Genomic DNA, 18,388 nt, shown 5'->3' on the forward strand with positions numbered 1-18,388 from the left:
CTTTTTGTCCCACACAAGTGCACTCCGATATAAACAACACATTTGTTTTTCTAGATCCTTTCAGTTAAGCCAAAAAATTTGTTGATGTTTTTCAGCAACTGGTCTGGTAGGAAGACAGACCAGTGATCAGTTCTCATCTTATGGTGCTATATACATAATGAAATCAGGACCCAAAAGACATTTCTTTTCTTTGCCAATTTCCTCCCCTCATTCTCGACTGCTGGAGCATTGTTCCAAGGATGCCAGACATCCTTTCATACCTTGTTCAATCGCCAAACTTCATATTTGAGCTGACACAGTGAGTGCAGAAGGCTCTGACCACATGGCCCAATCTTGTCCTCACCCTTTGTCCAAATACACCCACACTTCTCAGCAGTGATCATTAGATAATGATCAGTAGTCGAAACCTTACCTGATTTTTCCTCACTCCAACAGGGTGCTAAGTCTAACTGTAGCATTAAATTAGCTGCCTGAGCTGACCTCAGTTAACTCAGCACAGACTAGGAATTGAATATGAGACCTTGTGGTCTGAAAGGCTCAGATAAAACTGACTTTACCAACTGAGTGGTCAGGGAACCCTTCGAATAGCTTTTTGAATGAAGTATTATACCATTAGGAGCAGACAGTATGGCCTTGATTTTAATCCCACCCAGTCAGCGGGATCAGGGAAGGTGAATGGTTAAAATTGTGAAAATTGCCTTATCTGGAAACAGACATAAAAACATAGAAACATAGAAAATAGGTGCAGGAGAAGGCCATTCGGCCCTTCGAGCCTGCACTGCCATTCAATGAATTCATGGCTGAACATGCAACTTCAGTACCCCATTCCTGCTTTCTCGTCATACCCCTTGATCCCCCTAGTAGTAAGGACTACATCTAACTCCTTCCTGAATACATCCAGTGAACTGGCCCCAACAACTCTCTGTGGCAGAGAACTCCACAGGCTCACCACTCCCTGGGTGAAGAAGTCCCTCCCCATCTCGGTCCCAAATGGCCCACCCACCATCCCTAGACCGTGACCCCCGGTTCTGGACCTCCCCAACATTAATAAGAACATAAGAACATAAGACAGGTGCCTAATAAATATATGCAAGTCGGGGTCCCATGATGCCAATGGGACCCTGATGCTATTTTAAATGGGCAGGGCTGAAGTCCTGCCCAGAGGCCAACCTGCTCAGTAAAACCTCAGACTGACCTCAGAAACGGACTGACCAGAGCTGCTAAAGAATTTAACAGGGAACTTACCTGAAGGCAGAGGTTTATAGAGATACCCGTACTGTAGAACCTATTGCATTCCCAAGGCATTGGTAAATGACCACATTAACATTTTCTCACTTTTGTGACTTCACTCACCCTGACGAAGCACTCTTTGCTTGTCGTGGGTGCCTGTATTGCTCATGTACTTGGATGAAGAGGAGCAGCAGCAGCAGCCTCATCGACTCAGGACAAGCAGCAAGTGGACATGCCAGAGTACAGCAGGTGAAGGAGGAAGTCAGAGAGGCCAGATATCAGTTGACTCTCTTGTTGACCTTTTCAATCCACTCACATAGAAAGTGACAAAAAGCCACTGTGCATTAACAGTCCTTGTTACCCACTTCACCACACCCTTCATTCTGCAGTGAAGAGTGAAACCATTCAGCCAAACTCTTTAGCAGTGAAGTTCTGACAATGCAAACGAGCTGCAATGAAAAGAGACCATCGACCAAATTCCCAAATGTGTAAAAACTGATGAATTTATTCACAAAGAGAAGATTGTAGTGCTCAATCCAGAGTGCTTAACTAAACAGAAGCCTTTCTGACTCTACTACCCCTACGAGATGCTTCCGCAGTGGCTTCAGCAAGTGGAAGGCTGCTGATGCTCATGTAGGAACCTTTGCGACTCCTATCCGGAGACGGCTGTGTGGTCGAGCCTGAGAAGGCCCGGCTGTAGATTGCGGCACCTCATCTTCTGCCGGGGCAGTCCGGCCCAGCTCACTTTCTGGCACCGTACTAGGTACAGGTTGAGGGGATGACGAGGTCGATGGAGAGACAGACAGACAGATTTTTAAGAGATAAGGGAATAAAGGGTTATGGTGAGCGGGCAGGAAAGTGGAGCTGAGTCCAAGATCAGATCAGCCATGATCTTATTAAATGGCGGAGCAGGCTCAAGGGGCCTAATGGCCTACTCCTGCTCCTATTTCTTATGTTCTTATGAAGCCAACCTATTTACATCCTGAAAGAGGGTAACATGTGCCACTCCCACTGAACCATTGCCACTCCCATGGGGCTGTGGCTCATCACATCCACTGATCTGCAGGAGGGCCAAGTGCAGAAGATGGATGACTCCTTGAAAGCCCCTATCCACCAGTGTGTCTCTCCAAGGCACAACACAGATGTGAGCCCAGCATCTGCCTGGCAACCATTTGAGCTGCATATCTTGCGAACATTTACTCCTGTTCTGAGGACCTGGCTGCAGCATCACTGGAGGTGGCCATAATCTCCAAGGTAAAAGAAAGAAAGGACCTGCATTTATAAAGCACCTAGCACAACCTCAGGACACCTCAAAGCACTTTACAGCCAATGAATTATTTTTGGAGTGTAGCCTGGTGTAAAATAAGGAAACGTGGCAGCCAATTCACCCTCTGCAAGGGCTCACAAACAGCAATGAAATAAATGACCAGAGCATCTGTTGTTAGGTGCTGGTTGAGGTATAAATGTTGGATAGGATGCACTCCTGCTCTCTTTTGAATAATGTCGTGGGATCTTTTATGTCCACCTGAGAGGGCAGATGTTCCTTGTCTTTGTTTAACATCTCATCTGAAAGACGGCACGTCCGATGGTGCAGCACTCCCTCAGCACTGCACAGATTATAGGCTCAAATCTTGGGAGTGGGCCTTGAACCCACAAACTTCTGACTCAGGTGAAAGTGCTCCCCACTGAGCAAAGTCTGACACTGCAGAGTGCTGAAGCCATGTGAGCTGACACCAGCCAGGCTGGATGCAAGCTCCTCTATACTTTCTGCCTTGGTGCAAAACTTTCTTGGCAGGACTTCCAATAACTTGTTCAACTGCTTGTGTGAGGCCAGCAGTTTTCTGCTTATTGCTGGGCCCATGAAGTTCATATCTCTGTCCTCCTCAGAAAAGCTGGGCGAGGACCTCACAAGCTGTCTCCTGGGCTGTCCCAGTTACCAATACCTGCTCCTGTGCACAAGTGCTACTGCAGACCCCTCACTAATTCAGCCATGGTGCTAATCTCTGTGTTGGTGTTTGGGAGTGATGGAGCGCATGGCAATGGCTCCTGAGAAGGGTTCTCCTGCACTGAGGTGCCTTCTTTGTGGTGGGGAGGGGGTCTCTGGCTGTTGAGAAGAACCTAGAGGAAGAGAAAAGGGACAAGGATTAGGATGGCAATGGGAGGCTGCACAGTTGCAGAAAACATGCATCACAATGTAATTTGATGTATAGTCAAGCTGGCTGAATGTGTGTTTCACTAGTGCTTACTGAAGGGGTACAAGTAATTTTCAGAGACCCTGCTTAATGAAACCCCCTAAGCTCGAAATGCCCGATGTGCACAGCACTGGCAGGCCGACAAATTTCCATGGTTTGCTGCTCCAGCTCGTTCAGGATCATGGGGTTAGCTGGTCCTCCTCTTGCTCCTCTCACGAATATTGTGCATCGTTTAGTCCTGCAGAAAGAGGGAGCAAGAGTTAGTGAGTGGCTGCTGAAAGGACAGTGTCGCTGTGTGGGGCTTGTGCTGGTAGTGCATATGCTGAGAGGGAGAAGAGGCAAGATGCAAGCAGGATGAGGAGGCGCTGAATGGGAAGCAAGTGTGTGCGGAGTGTGAAGTGAGGAAGGAGTCCTGAGAAACGTTGGTGATTGTACAAAGGCTAGAAAATCAGAGGAGAATGATGCTGGTGGCTGTTGTGAAGAGAGTGAGGAAGAGATGAGTGTGTGCTTGTAATGAGAATGAGAAGTGGTGGAGTGTGTCCTTGTTCAGAGTGCTGCGGGGAAGGCGGTGGTGGATTGCTGTCATGTGGTCCTTGAGAGAGAGGCATAAATGAAGAGCAGTTCTCGCCCTTGCTACTCCAGTGAGGTCACTGAAGTGCTCTCTGCATTGTATCCAGGTCCTGAGGGTGACGACCTCTGCAGTCTCGCTCCATGCCTGGTGGAGAATGTGTTTGGGAGCCCACCTGGCATCGCTGGGGGAACAGGAGATCTCTCCTCTCCTTCGCCTCTTCCAGCAGCACCTCCAGGGAGGCTTCGAAGCACCGTGCCACCTGCTTCCTGCTCATTTCTCAGAAGATTCTTTTTCCACCACCTTGCCAACAAAACAAGCCCTGAAGGAATGCTAACCTCGCTTTGAGAGGTGCTTTCCTACTTTAAATAGGCCGCTGGCTGACCTGCTGGAAACCACACCCCGGAATTGGTTGAGGTTCCTGTCAGGTCAACCAATTCAGATTGAAACTCGCCAGTAACATTGGAAATAAGGCCCGGGAGTTACAAGCATCAGTGGGTGAGTCTTTAAACTCACCTCACTACTGACCTGCCCAAGACCTGCTTTCAGTTAAAATCACTGCCCCTATATAGAAACTGACAACAGCCCCACTTTGTGCTGTAATAAGTCATGCAGAAAGCTTTTCGTGCAACTACTGTAAAACGGTAACATTTTTGCTGTCCAAAATCTTGTAGCAAATAGTCCTGAGATGAGAGGGTTGTCCTATGAGGAGAGATTGAGTAGACTGGGCCTATACTCTCTGGAGTTTAGAAGAATGAGAGGTGATCTCATTGAAATGTACAAGATTCTGAGAGGGCTTGACAGGGCAGATGCTGAGAGGTTGTTTCCTCTGGCTGGAGAGTCGAGAACTAGGGGTCACACAGTCTCAGGATAAGGGGTTGGTCATTTCTTCACTCAGCGGGTTGTGAATCTTTGAAATTCTCTACCCCAGAGAGCTGTGGATGTTCAGTCGTTGATTATATTCAACGCTGAGATCGATAGGTTTTTGGACTCTAAGAAAATCAAGGGATATGGGGATTAGGCAGGAAAGTGGAGTTGAGGTCGGAGAGTAACCTGAGTGGCTGAATGGTAGAGCAGGCTCGATGGGCCGAATGGCCTACACTTACTCATATTTCTTATGTTCTTAAATAAGCAGCAGTGCAACAACTACTGAAACTCCCCATTGATCAAGTCTAGGATTTAGAGATTACATTGTTCGGTCTATCTTGGATATAAGCTGCGAATTGAAATTGTGAGCGATTCACCAATGTGGCAGTATTTTTATCCAGTCAGCCTAAAGTTTCCTGGTTTGCTCCCCTGGCTGTGTTGAGTTCGCTGATCTGAGCCAGGCCAGGAGTGAATGAGCTGCAATTGGGCTCAGTATCTCCAGGTTAGGGAGTGGAGAAGGTCAGTCAGGGTTCCTCCTCCTGATCCCGATATCCCTTGCTGAAAGTGTATGTGTGCGTGCGGATAGGGTCGGGCTTGGCTGCAATGGCTCCCATGGTCACCATCAAGCCTCACACGAGGTAAGATACTGAATGGTGACCGATGCCCAAGGAACCCCAGCAGGAAGTTAGCGAGATAGAAATTGGTATGTGTTGCCCCTATTTTGTGGGCGTAAACCATACCAATTTAGCAGTGGGACAGCTCGTGCCCAATCCAGGGGGGACACCTAAAACAGGCATTCGGCCTCTTGAATATAATTAGGGGCCTAACGCCTATTGAAGAACCCTTTGCTGGAATTAGGCAGAAAGAACGTGACATGCATCGGGATTAGTCAGTGGCCAACAACGAAGGATAAATTTTAGAATTAAAAAAAAACCTTTCCCGTGGAGCCAGGAGGAACAGAACTACGCTGCCAAATCCAGAGGGGCGTGGTAATCACCACCTTCCTTCTGGAACCCGCTCTAACCCCTTCTTCAGGGACTTAGCTGAGGGCCGCTGCTGGTGAGGCAAGCAGTCTGACATTGATGTCCTCCTCCGAGCTGCCTGTGGAGGCGCGACCAATGCTGGCAGCTCACCCCGAATATGTTGATGAGGCCCGAGTTCCAATTTCCATCGATCCTTGGGCCTCTTGGTTCGGGCGCCTGAGGTCTGCACAGCGCTCGGGTCTGGGCTTGGGCCTAAAAACGGCCCCAGATGAATCTTTACACCAATGCTTTTAGGAGAAGAAGGAAGGGGAGAATACCGGCAAGCAGCAAAAATATAAATGTTACAGAATGTGGAAACATAAACTAACATAAACAATATTAAAATGTCATTTCACATCAGTGTTTCACAGATTAAATATGCAACATTTATATTTTTAAAATGCATATAAAGTAGCATTATAATTGGTAATGAAAGCATATTTAACTCAAAATTCTTAAAATGATAATTAAATTATTAGCATGATAGCCTATATGTCATAATATTATAAACATTATGCACCAGCACCTAACCCAGTGATCTAATCCAGGATGACCAGTAGTCAATATAACCAAATTACTTTGATCCCTAAACATGCACAATTCCCAGGAAAATCAAGGTAGCAGTGCAATCTTCCCTAAATGCCATACAAATTGCACACTGACCTCATCAAATGTGTGTTAGGATTTTCTGAAATATACATAATGGGCCTGAAATTACATGCCAATGGTAGCATATCGCATGCGCTGCACATGCGTGAAACCCCGGAACTTGAGATCTGTCAAGATTCGCCTTGACAGATCGGCCGCTTGAGCTGTAAAAACATTTTCGCTGGCACAGATTTGGGCTACTTGCCCAACTACCGCCCAGCAAATGCCTACAAAACCCTTGCGCCTGGTAAAAGCTTAGGGTGCACGCTTTCACCAACGTAAGAGTTAAAATAAATGTTGATTTAAAATTTTAAAAATGATTACAACATACAAAACTATTTAAAATTAATTTATGTAAATTTTGGCCTGGATTAAAATGTTCAAAATTATTTTTCTAAAAGTGTAATTTTTATTTTAGATGCTTAACTAAAGGAACTTTTAATTAATTTTGAACATGGGGATATTATTTTATTTCAGTCGCGTTAGTTATTTATTTATTTGTGGAATTCCACATAAGCTTATGGGGATTCCGTTCATAAATGGAATCTTCATAAACATATCAGGAATCCCCCTTTCTAATTGGTTGACCTGGCCCATATGATCCCAGGGATGCTTCTGAACCCCCTGCGCCCCTGGGATCTGTGGGCCTTTAGGCAGCCGTATGCCTGGGGGCCCAGGACCCGAAGACTCTGAAGCTCGTGAGCCAGCAGATAGGTTTGGATTTTTTCCAGGACGGAGGTGTACTCCGGAGGCATGCCTCCGACCACAAATGTCACCCCATTAATATAACATTTTCCTCTTTAAAAACTGAGAAACTAATGGCACACCTACGCAAAATGTCTTAATGTTGGAAAACTAACAATTGTTGGTTACTCAGTGGTGCCAAATCAAAGTCTTAACTGAAGGAAATACAAACAGAAAATGTTGGAGACACTCAGCAGGTCAGGCAGCATTAATGGAGAGAGAAACAGAGTTAACATTTTAGCTCGATGACCCTCCATCAGAACCCTAATACCTTTGTTGGGGTTCTGACGAACGGTCATAGACCTGAAACGTTAACCTTCCCTTTTTCCTTTCTCCACAGATGCCTGATCTGCTGAGTGTTTCCAGCATTTTCTATTTTTATTTCAAATTCCTTGTGTGGTGTATCTAGCACACAAATCACTGACTCCACACAGTCTGGTATAAGTCTAACTGCTGTGACCTTCGTCCTTTATTGTTCAGCTCCAGAGTGCCTCTCAGGTTGTGGTGGTCAGCCTTATATAGTGCCTGTTCTAGGTACTTCCAGGTTTCCCACCACAGCGCCTCTGTGGTGTGGCATAGTGCTTACATTACATTTAAGGTACTGGGACGATACACACATCATTACATAACATCACACTTGTCCAACGGAAGGCAGGTAGGCATGGACAGCGCGTTAGTGTGGTACATATTATCTGGTACATTAACTAGTTATTGACTGGTAACGGATCCTTGATTTCCTTGTTAGCCCTTATCATTAATTGTACTTCATCCATTATTTTACACAAATACAGTGGCCATACAGCATTAAAAAATTAATTCTTATTATAAATTCGCCATCTCAAATTAACATTTTAGACTCGTTCTGCCTTACAGAAGTCCTTTGTGGGGACCACCTCTTGGTAAGGCCCTTTTAAGACTCCCGGGTGCATTTCCTTTTTAAGGCGCCATTTTTGATGCAGGAGGATTCCACGAGGCTTCTCCTTGGGCGCCGCCATCTTTGATACTCTGCTGCTCTGAACACGATGCCGCCGCCATCTTCTTTTCCGCCGCTCCGGCTGCCCTCCGCCGTAGCAGCCTCCGCTCCCCTCCGCTCCCCTCCACTGCCACCTGACTTGCCACCTCTCCTGCAACCGTCGTGGTCTCTCCCGCGGCCTCCGTAGCGGCCGCCGTGGCCGCCGACCTTCAGCTGCTGCCACCGCCCGATGCTAACAGCTCCTCGGCGGGGCCCGCCCGATGGCTACTTCCTCGGCGGGGCTCTTCCAATCCGCCGGCCATCCTGGATCCTTCGCACCCCGCCGGCTCACCCACGCCCCCCCCCCCCCCCCCCCCCCACTAGGCCCCTCTCTGCAGGGCTGCTTGCCTGTGGGGGCTGAGACTGCAGGATCTCTGTGTGAGGTCCAGGCCTGGGACTTGCCTGTGGGGGGATTGAGGCTGCAGCTCCAGCTTGGTCGGCGCTGCTCTCTGGGAACCCGGGGCACGGCAGCACCCCGGGGAGCAGCAGCCTGTGGAGTGAAGAAGTCTGCCCAGCTCCCACGGACTGTCCCCATCCACCTCCAGCCGAGGAGTGTCGGCCCATCGCCTGCAACGACCCACAAAAGTAAACCGTCCGTCTCGTCCCCTTGGGATACCTGCACCATCGCTCTGCCAAGAACAGGTATCAGTTCCCTGGTGTAGGTACACAGCTTCGCCGTGATCGGGACCAGCTTGGGTCGTGCAGCTGGGTTAATCCACAGTTTATCAAAAGTTCTCCGACTCATCAACGACAGACCCGAGCCCGTGTCCACTTCCATAATCACAGGGACTCCGTTGATTTTTACTTCCCTTATCACTGGGGGCGAATCGTCAGTACACGTGTGCAGTCCAAACACCTCATCATCTTCTACCTGCTCCTCGCTGAACAGTAGATCATCCCCCATCTCCTCAGCCACATGGTGAGTCCGATTTCTTTTACACGTACGCTGAAGGTGGCCTTTAATGAGGCAGGTATTGCACGTGTACTCCGCAAACCTGCACTGGTGAGCCTCATGGCTTCCTCCACAACGCCAGCATGGTGCTGCTTGATTGGCCCCCCTCAGCGGTGAGTTCCAGGACCCCGAGGTCCGGGCAGAGCCACGTTCTGCAGTTTTGTCCGTGGTGGGTGCTATCCTGTGGACAGTGCCTGCCGGGTTCGAGACTGTGTGGATTATTTGCTTGGTGCTGCAAGTCGAGGTCATATATGCCCAGCTGATGGCGATGGCCTTTGTCAGAGTGACTGTGGGTTCCGTGGCTAACAGCTTGTGAAGGAGGCCCTCGTGGCCAATCCCCATGACGAAAACGTCCCGTAACGCCTCGTCAACGTGTGCGCCAAAATCACACGGCGCCGCGAGTCTCCTGAGGTCCGCAGCATATTTGGTGATATCCTGGCCCTCAGGTCTGCAGTGATGGTAAAATCTGGCCGTGAGGATGCTCTCCTTCGGTTTCAACTGGTCACGAATGAATTCAATCAGCTCCTCATATGACTTGCCCCTGGCGCTCCCGGGTGCCAGCAAATCCCTGACGAGACAGTAAACCTCATCTCCACAACTGGAGAGCAATATCGCCTTACGCTTCTCTCTCATTGCGTCCGTGTCCTTCGTCAGGTCATTTGCTGTGAAGTAGTACTCGAGCCTTTCCGTAAAGGCCTCCCAATCATTATCCACGGTAAAATCCTTTAGCGAGCCCAGAGTAGCCATGGTTGCGTGGCGTTCGTCCGCTTCCTAGTCGCCAATGTGGTGTATCTAGCACACAAATCACTGACTCCACACGGTCCGGTATAAGTCTAACTGCTGTGACCTTCATCCTTTATTGTTCAGCTCCAGAGTGCCTCTCAGGTGTGGTGGTCAGCCTTATGTCGTGCCTGTTCTAGGTACTTCCAGGTTTCCCACCACAGCGCCCTCTGTGGTGTGGCATAGTGCTTACATTACATTTAAGGTACTGGGATCATTACATAACACCTTGCATCTGTAGCATTTGGCTTTTAGTCTTAACATAAATTGTTTATGTTCTTAATGATGCAATACTATAATTATTAAGGGGAGCCCAGCATTCACACACAGACACATGCACATGTATGCGTAGTAACAGGAAATAATCCAAACATTAGTGTAAGGATGCAACTTGTCTATTAGAAATGCTGCAACAATGAATAAGCCTTTTATATGTAAAGGTAAATAAAATGAGTATCGACTGGTATATGTGCTTTCACATCCTGACCTGAAAATACCCTGATGATTAATTGCTGTTGCACTTATGTTGGCAGTTCACTATACTCTTGCCCTAGGAGACTACCAAACTTCAAATTTGATTCTGCACTGTATTGTCATCAATTAAAGGTTTTCAAATCAGCATTCACTAAACATAATTTATCCCTACATTTCATTGTCGAGGTAGATTAGGTCATCTCCCTCGAATGTTAATTTTCTCAGTCTTCTGTGTCCTGTCACATCTATTAAGTCTCATGTTCAAAAAGGCTAAATGCAAATATTGCTAAATCTGAATATAAAATACTGAGCTAATAATTTTCCATAGAATTTTCTAACGACGAGGTGCAGCATATAATAAGAATACAACAGACTGAATTCACTATATCTTTCTGTATCAAAAATAGGATACGGCACAACTAACATTATTAGATAAAGTTTGTTCATCTGCAAAACAATAGTCACTCCACTTCAAAAATATTCTTTGTATATGTAGTGCTTTACGCCATTTCTGAGAGGCGTGAGAAGGTGTTATATAAAAATGCAAGTCTTTTAATTGTAATAGTAATTGTAATAAAAGTATAGAAACAGCTCTTAAAGAAAAAAATGGGAGATGGCAGAACACCACCACCTTCTCAAGGGCAATTAGGGATGGGCAATAAATACTGGCCTTGCCCACATCCCATGAACAAATAAAAAAAATATAGTAATATAAACTACTTCGTCCTCTTTATGTTTTTGAAGGACAGTTTAAAGAAAAAGAAAAGCTTTTGTGTTCCAAGAAAAGCATATTGTAAAGGAATCCTCGGTGGAGCTGTGCTAACTTAATGCTGAAGTTCACTATTGTGAAACATGGGATCTTTTGGGAGTGCATCCAGCACCTGTCACTGAACACCAAAACATTATTCTGCGCATACAACCACCATAAAACTTCATTCTAATTTTATACCACGTTTTTAAATCCTTCCACCTTAACCACCCTATTGACTGGGGTAAAGATGATGAAGGTCATGGAAGGAATGTTCAAGTCGTGGTCTATCAGAGACTGCTAATTAGCCGACGAATCCTTCCCACTATTTTATATTATTGCCCAAGGGAAGAGCATGAAGATACAAACAACAACAAATAAGCAGGGAGCTTCACTCAGTTCTTTATCCATCGTATTCTTTCTCTCAATTCCAAGAGCATTTTCTCCAAACATCAAAGCACCTTCTTCACTCAAAACCACTCTCTCAACTCACTGTGCCTGCCACGAGGGTTTCTGCTAGTCTACACAGATACTTCTTTTAAACGGACATGGCACTTCTAATTTAAAGATAGCTTACAATGCATAAATATGAAAACTGTCTGGTAAAACAAAAGGAACTTACCTTTAACCAGCAAAATCTAGTGACAGATCTGAACATATAAATTGCTGGCTATTGCCCCTCCCCGAGATCACGCAATCTACTACTCTGTTATAGAAAAACCAAGGAAATCTTTGGGTATCCACAAAGAATTAAATAACTGGAATAAGCAGTCTTGGGTCACCCGTTGACTCTGACACTGTTACGTATCAGATATTGGTTGCTCAATGTGCACCTCAGATTATTTGCTTGGTTTCAATGATTGACCATGTTTACCACAGTACAGTTCTCTAGCAACAATGGTTTTACTTGTTTTACAAAAATTATTAGGGGAAGGATTTGCATCCAGCAAATTAGCTATCCTTTAAGAGTGATTTTTTTTAAGCATACTTAATCTGATACTAAAAATAATATCTTTTTAAATTTAACAAATTTGAAAATTAATTTGGCCTTTCCACTAACTTTTGACAGTACGCTGTATATGCTATGTGCAATTAGGGCCCCTATTGACCTCATCAAAAATACTGACTGTCTATTAATTGTAATAGAGGTAGAGGTTTGATAGACTATTAATTGCAAGAGGTCCAGGGTTTAATTTGGAATGGTAACACTTTACTCCGCTGTGATTTATGAATTTACATGTTGTTTGAGCAGGCACTCCTTTCATCCCATCCATCGGTACATTGTTCCTAATGTGGCCATGTATTGTTTTTAATGCCTGTTGCTCTCTATTATCAAATCTAAATTCTTTGTACATATTCTTTCTTCCCATCCTAAAGTTTCTATTATTTGTATGCAAGGACCAAAAGAAAAACAAGCAGCCAATCGCAATATGCCTATAATAAAGCGTCCTTTACTACATCTCAAATGACTTAATAAGTCACTTAAGCAATATAACCTCAAAGCCTCCTTGATAAGTGCGACATCCCCACCGACACCTGGGAATCCCTGGCCAAAGACTGCTCTAAGTGGAGGAAGAGCGTCCGGGAGGGCGCTGAGCACCGAGTCTCATCGCCAAGAGCATGCAGAAAACAAGCGCAGGCAGCGGAAGGCGCGTGCGGCAAACCAGTCCCACCCACCCTTTCCTTCAACGACTATCTGTCCCACCTGTGACAGAGACTGTAATTACCATATTGGACTGTACAGTCACCTGAGAACTCACTTTTAGAGTGGAAGCAAGTCTTCCTCAATTTCGAGGGTCTGCTATGATGATGATGATAATCAATATAATAGACAAAAAAATGTCAATCAAACTGCGAATGTGCAATACTTCAGTGTAATGGCTGAACACAAGATTGCAGAGCTCATATTACTTGACCAAATCCGACAGGATTTGTGAACAGAGTGACTATTTGCACTATGTTTTTTCTGCACCTGCGTCCTCTGGACTCCGCCCCCAAATTCTCTCGCGCCATGCGCAGACTCCTCGAACCCGAAACCAAAACCGTAACTGGAAGGCGGCCCCAATGAGTCTGCATGGAGTCCGTTGCTGAAACATTTTATGGCACTGCAGCTGGATTTGCTTCCAGCCTTTGCATTATTGCGGCCTTCTGGAGAAAACATCAGAGGCAGTGGGAGAGAGAGAAGCGGCAGGCGGGCGAGGCGGAGAGGGGGGTGGGGGAGGGCGGGGAGAGAGAGGTGGTGGATGGGTGGCGTGGGGTGGGGTGGGAGGGGAGAGAGGTGCGGCGGGCGAGAGGGGAGAGGCAGCGGGCGGGGCGGGTGGAGAGAAACGGGGGGAGAGAGAGAGAGAATTGGGGGTGGAGAAGCGAGGGAGACACTGGGGGGAAGAGACACTGGGGGGAAGAGAGACGGGGGGAGGGGAGAGAGACCCTGGGGGGGGGAGAGAGAGAGAGAAAGCTGGGGGTGGCGGGGGAGGGAGAGAGAGATGGGGGGAGAGAGAGAGAGATGGAAGAGAGAGATGAGAGAAAGGGGGGGGGAGAGAGAGAGACGGGAGGATGGGGGGTGGAGAGAGAGAGAGAGAGAGGCGGTGGGGGGGAAAGAAAGATTCGTGGAGGGGAGAGAGAGACGGGGGGGTGAGGAGAGAGAGAGAGAGAGAGAGAGAGAGACAAGGGGCTAGGAGGAGAGAGAGAGATGGGGCGGAAGAGACGGGGGGGGAGAGAGGGAGAGACATGGGGTAGGGGAGAGGGAGAGAGATGGGGGGAAGACATGGGGGGGAAGAGACGGGGGGAGGGGGGGAGAGAGAGAGAGATGGGAAAGCGGGAGTGGGGATCGGAGGGTAGAGAGGGAACTCATGGAAGATGCATCACGTTCTTCCAAACCCTTTACACACACACACAATTTCTCAGAAACCTGGTGACCCACACACAATGCCCCATCTATGGGGGGGTGGGTTCGGTCATGAACTTGGGCTGGGAGGCATGAACTTGGGCTGGAGGGAGGGATGAACTTGGGCTGAGGGGTGTCAGGAACTTCAGCTGGGGGAGGCAGCACTTGGGCTGGGATGGGGTCAGGAACTTGGGAGGCTTTTGCTGGGTTGGCCGGACTGTATCCTCTCTGAGTTCTGAAGTCAGAATGGCTCGAATCACACTTTGCAAAGTCACTCAGAACTTGGGCTAGGTGGTTCCAATGACACATTCTCCTTTAATACCACCAGGGTTACAGTCGGACTGAAAGGGCCCTAGACCTTTGACCCCATAGTGATCTGCACTACAATCTTCCACTGAGCAGGAAGCAACGCCAGTGAAAGCTGCAGTGATAACCTTAGTCAAATGAGGCACAGCCTTTATCGTAAGTGAATTTCTCAGAAATGCAGGTGGAAAAAATCTAGCATACATGAATAATCCTGGAGCAAAATGAAGATAATTTTTTCCCTCCAATTTTTGATCGCTCAGCATAAAGTAGATGCTAGGTCTGATCATGCACCAGTTAAATTATGTGTAAAGGTTGGCCGTAACTTGTAGCGCTGTAGCAGTCATCTGTAGCGCTGAATACATTCCAGAGCAAATCCTTGGCCAATTAATGACAACATGCAATCAATGGTTCCTCACCTTTGTGGGGCTACACCCTTAGAACACAAGCTGAAGGCATTTACTGCAAATGTATTGGTTCGAGCTGCCATTGGTACGGTAGAACAAGCTTTACCCACAGTTCTTTCTTTTATTCATTTACGGGATGTGGGCGTCACTGGCAAAGCCGAGATTTATTGCCCATCCCTAAATTTCACTTGAAAAGGTCGTGGTGAGCCACCTTCTTGAAGGATTTTGATCCAGCGACGATGAATGAACAGCGATATATTTCCAAGTCAGGATGGTGTGTAACTTGGAAGTGGTGGTGTTCCTGCTGCCCTTGTCCTTCTACATGGTAGTGGTCATGGGTTTGGGAGATGCTGCCGAAGAAGCCTTGGTGAGTTGTAGATGGTACACACCGCAGCCATGGTGCGCTGGTGGTGGAGGGAGTGAATGGGGTGCCAATCAAGCGGGTTGCTTTGTCCTGGATGGTGTTGAGTTTCTTGAGTGTTGGAGGCTGCACTCATCCAGGCAAGTGGAAAGTATTCCATCACACTCCTAACTTGTGCCTTGAAGATGGTGGAAAAGCTTTGGGGAGTCAGGAGTGTGTCACTCACTGCAGAATACCCAGCCTCTGACCTGCTCTTGTAGCCACAGTATTTATGTGGCTGGGCAAGTTAAGTTTCTGGTCAATGATGACCCCCAGGAAGTTGATGGTTGCGGATTCAATGATGGTAACAGTATTGACTGTCAAGGGGCAGTGGGGGTTAGTCTTTCCCCTGTTGGAGATGGTGATTGCCTAGTACTTGTGTGGCGCGAATGTTACTTGCCACTTATCAGCCCAAGCCTGAATGTTGTCTAGGTCTTGCTGCATGCAAGCATGGACTGCCTCATTATCTGAGGAGTTGCAAATGGAACTGAACACTGCAATCATCAGCGATCATCCTCATTTCTGAACATGATTGATGAAGCAGCTGAAGACTATTGGGCCTAGGACACTGTCTGACGAACACCTGCAGTGATGTCCTTTGGCTGAGATGATTGGCCTCCAACAACCACAGCCATCTTTCTTTGTGCTAGGTATAACTCCAGCCAGTGGAGAGTTTTCCCTCCTGATTCCCATTGACTTCAATTTTACTAGAGCTCCTTGATGCCACACTCAGTCAACATCTGCCTTGATGTCAAGGGTAGTCACTCTCCCTCATCTCAAATTCAGCTCTTTTGGCCATGTTTGGACCAAGGTTGTAATGTAGTCATAAGCCGCGTGGTCCTGGCGGAACCCCAAACTGAGTATTGATGGGGTCTGCAACCCCCTAGGGGTCCACGAGAAGACTTCAAGGTGTCCGCCAATATGTAGGCAAAAGTAATACTTATTTTTTTGCCCTAACGAAATATGTCGGTACCCATTCTCAAATCTGCAAAGCCGGACAAGTGTACATGCGGTTTGGTGAGGTCACTGGAAATTGGAAGCTATCAGCAGCAGCGCGATGTTTAATTCAAAGCACCTAGTGCCATGGATGGAGCCCTGTGCCTTTTGGCTCCTGCAGATGTATCGGGGAGCAGCTGTTGTGCGATGTAGTGTTTGAGAACAGGCTGCTGGTTACTGCGGAGAAACCTGGAGACGGGGTTATATTAAAGAGGAGACTGGAGTCTGATGGTCGCTTCATGCAATGATGCTGCGATTGTGCTCCAGGAAAAGTCACACTGCTAAGGGAAATCCTTCCCGAGGCTGCTTAATTTCCAACCGTCGCCACGTTCCAGGAGCGCTAGATCGTGGAGAAAGGATGGATCTCCTCATTCTTCTCCGCAATAGTGGAAAGACCAATTGCATCCTGAGGGACCGACGAGAGGGGGATTTACGACATAGGTCAGGGGGGTGTTTGTGAGGTGTTGAAGGACAAATGAGGGTCATTTGTTCCTTCTGCAGGGCAACACATTCATTGGCTCCTGTTGCTATTTGAGCTGAATTGGAAGCTCTACTTAACTGGCTGGCACAGGCACGATGGGTCGAATGGCTTCCTTCTGTGCTGTATTGTTCTATGTCGCACCTCCGTCATGATCGCTTGCCGCTCCGCCACATTCGCCGCAACTCCGCCACAATCTCTCGCCGCTCCCCCGCCACAAAAACATTTGCCACACCTCCGCCACGGTCTCTTACCGCTCCTCCGCCATGATCCCTCGCCGAACCTCCACCACAAAAACATTTGCTGAGAGTACAGGGCCCAGAAGAGCCGAGAGCCCAGGGGCAGCATGGGCCAGCCTACATTGCGATATGTGTGCACACTAGGTCCGTGCAGCAGAGCAGGTCTCCAGTTGTCCTGGTTAATCCTTGCCACTGGATAAAGGCTTAGCTCTGTCAAGCCAGTGTGGTGGCTGATGTGCAACGGTCACCACACGTTAAAAAAAATCGACGCACAGGCATCTTCCAACCCCTCAAATGGAGTTCAGGACTGGAATATTGGGTCCTTCATTGAAACATCTGTGAACTCATGTGGAAGCAAGTCATCCTCGTTCGAGTGACCGCCTATGATGATGTTGATCATTGATGAACAGGTTATTTGTGAGTAAGTGCCGCTTGATAGCGCGAGTCCTGAATTTGCGGCTCTGAGTATGCCATCATACTGCCTTTGAAACTGACCGCAGGTTCGGGATGTACACATGCGCTTGCGCTAAATCCCGACTTGCGATCTGTCAAGTTCCAAATGGAAAGATAATCTGCTGCGACTTTCAAATCCTCATTGCTGGCAAAAAGTGGGCTAATTGCCCATCAATTACGCTGGAAAATTTTACAGCTGGTACAAACAGGCGCAGGAGCCTGTTTGCACAGTGTAAGGGGAGGGGTGGGATGAGAAAATTGCAATTTCTGCGCCGGAAAAGCATTTGGTCATCACAATGGACTGGAGGGTAGCTAATGTAACACCACTTTTTAAAAAAGGAGGGCGAGAGAAAACGGGTAATTATAGACCGGTTAGCCTGACATCAGTAGTGGGGAAAATGTTGGAATCAATCATTAAGGATGAAATAGCAACGCATTTGGAAAGCAGTAACAGGATCGGACAAAGTCAGCATGGATTTATGAAAGGAAAATCATGCTTGACGAATCTTCTGGAATTTTTTGAGGATGTAACTAGCAGCGTGGACAAGGGAGAACCAGTGGATGTGGTGTATTTGGACTTTCAAAAGGCTTTTGACAAGGTCCCGCACAAGAGATTGGTGTGTAAAATCAAAGCGCATGGTATTGGGGTTAATGTACTGACGTGGATAGAGAACTGGTTGGCAGACAGGAAGCAGAGAGTCGGGATAAACGGGTCCTTTTCAGAATGGCAGGCAGTGACTAGTGGAGTGCCGCAGGGCTCAGTGCTGGGACCCCAGCTGTTCACAATATACATCAACGATTTAGATTAAGGAATTGAGTGTAATATCTCCAAGTTTGCGGATGACACTAAACTGGGTGGCGGTGTGAGCTGTGAGGAGGACGCTAAGAGGCTGCAGGGTGACTTGGCCAGGTTAGGTGAGTGGGCAAATGCATGACAGATGCAGTATAATGTGGATAAATGTGAGGTTATCCATTTTGGGGGCAAAAACAC

General features: G+C 47.4%; 1 protein-coding gene across 2 annotated transcripts in view; it reads right to left on the reverse strand.

Annotated features, from left to right (window-relative positions):
- The window catches only part of plcb1 (phospholipase C beta 1), a 1,109,102-nt gene that overhangs the window by 2,440 nt on the left and 1,088,274 nt on the right, over positions 1-18,388 (reverse strand). The gene's annotated exons all lie outside the window — the stretch shown is intronic.

Source organism: Pristiophorus japonicus, chromosome 9 (genome assembly GCF_044704955.1).
Source record: "Pristiophorus japonicus isolate sPriJap1 chromosome 9, sPriJap1.hap1, whole genome shotgun sequence".
In the NCBI taxonomy this organism is placed as follows: Eukaryota; Metazoa; Chordata; class Chondrichthyes; family Pristiophoridae; genus Pristiophorus; species Pristiophorus japonicus.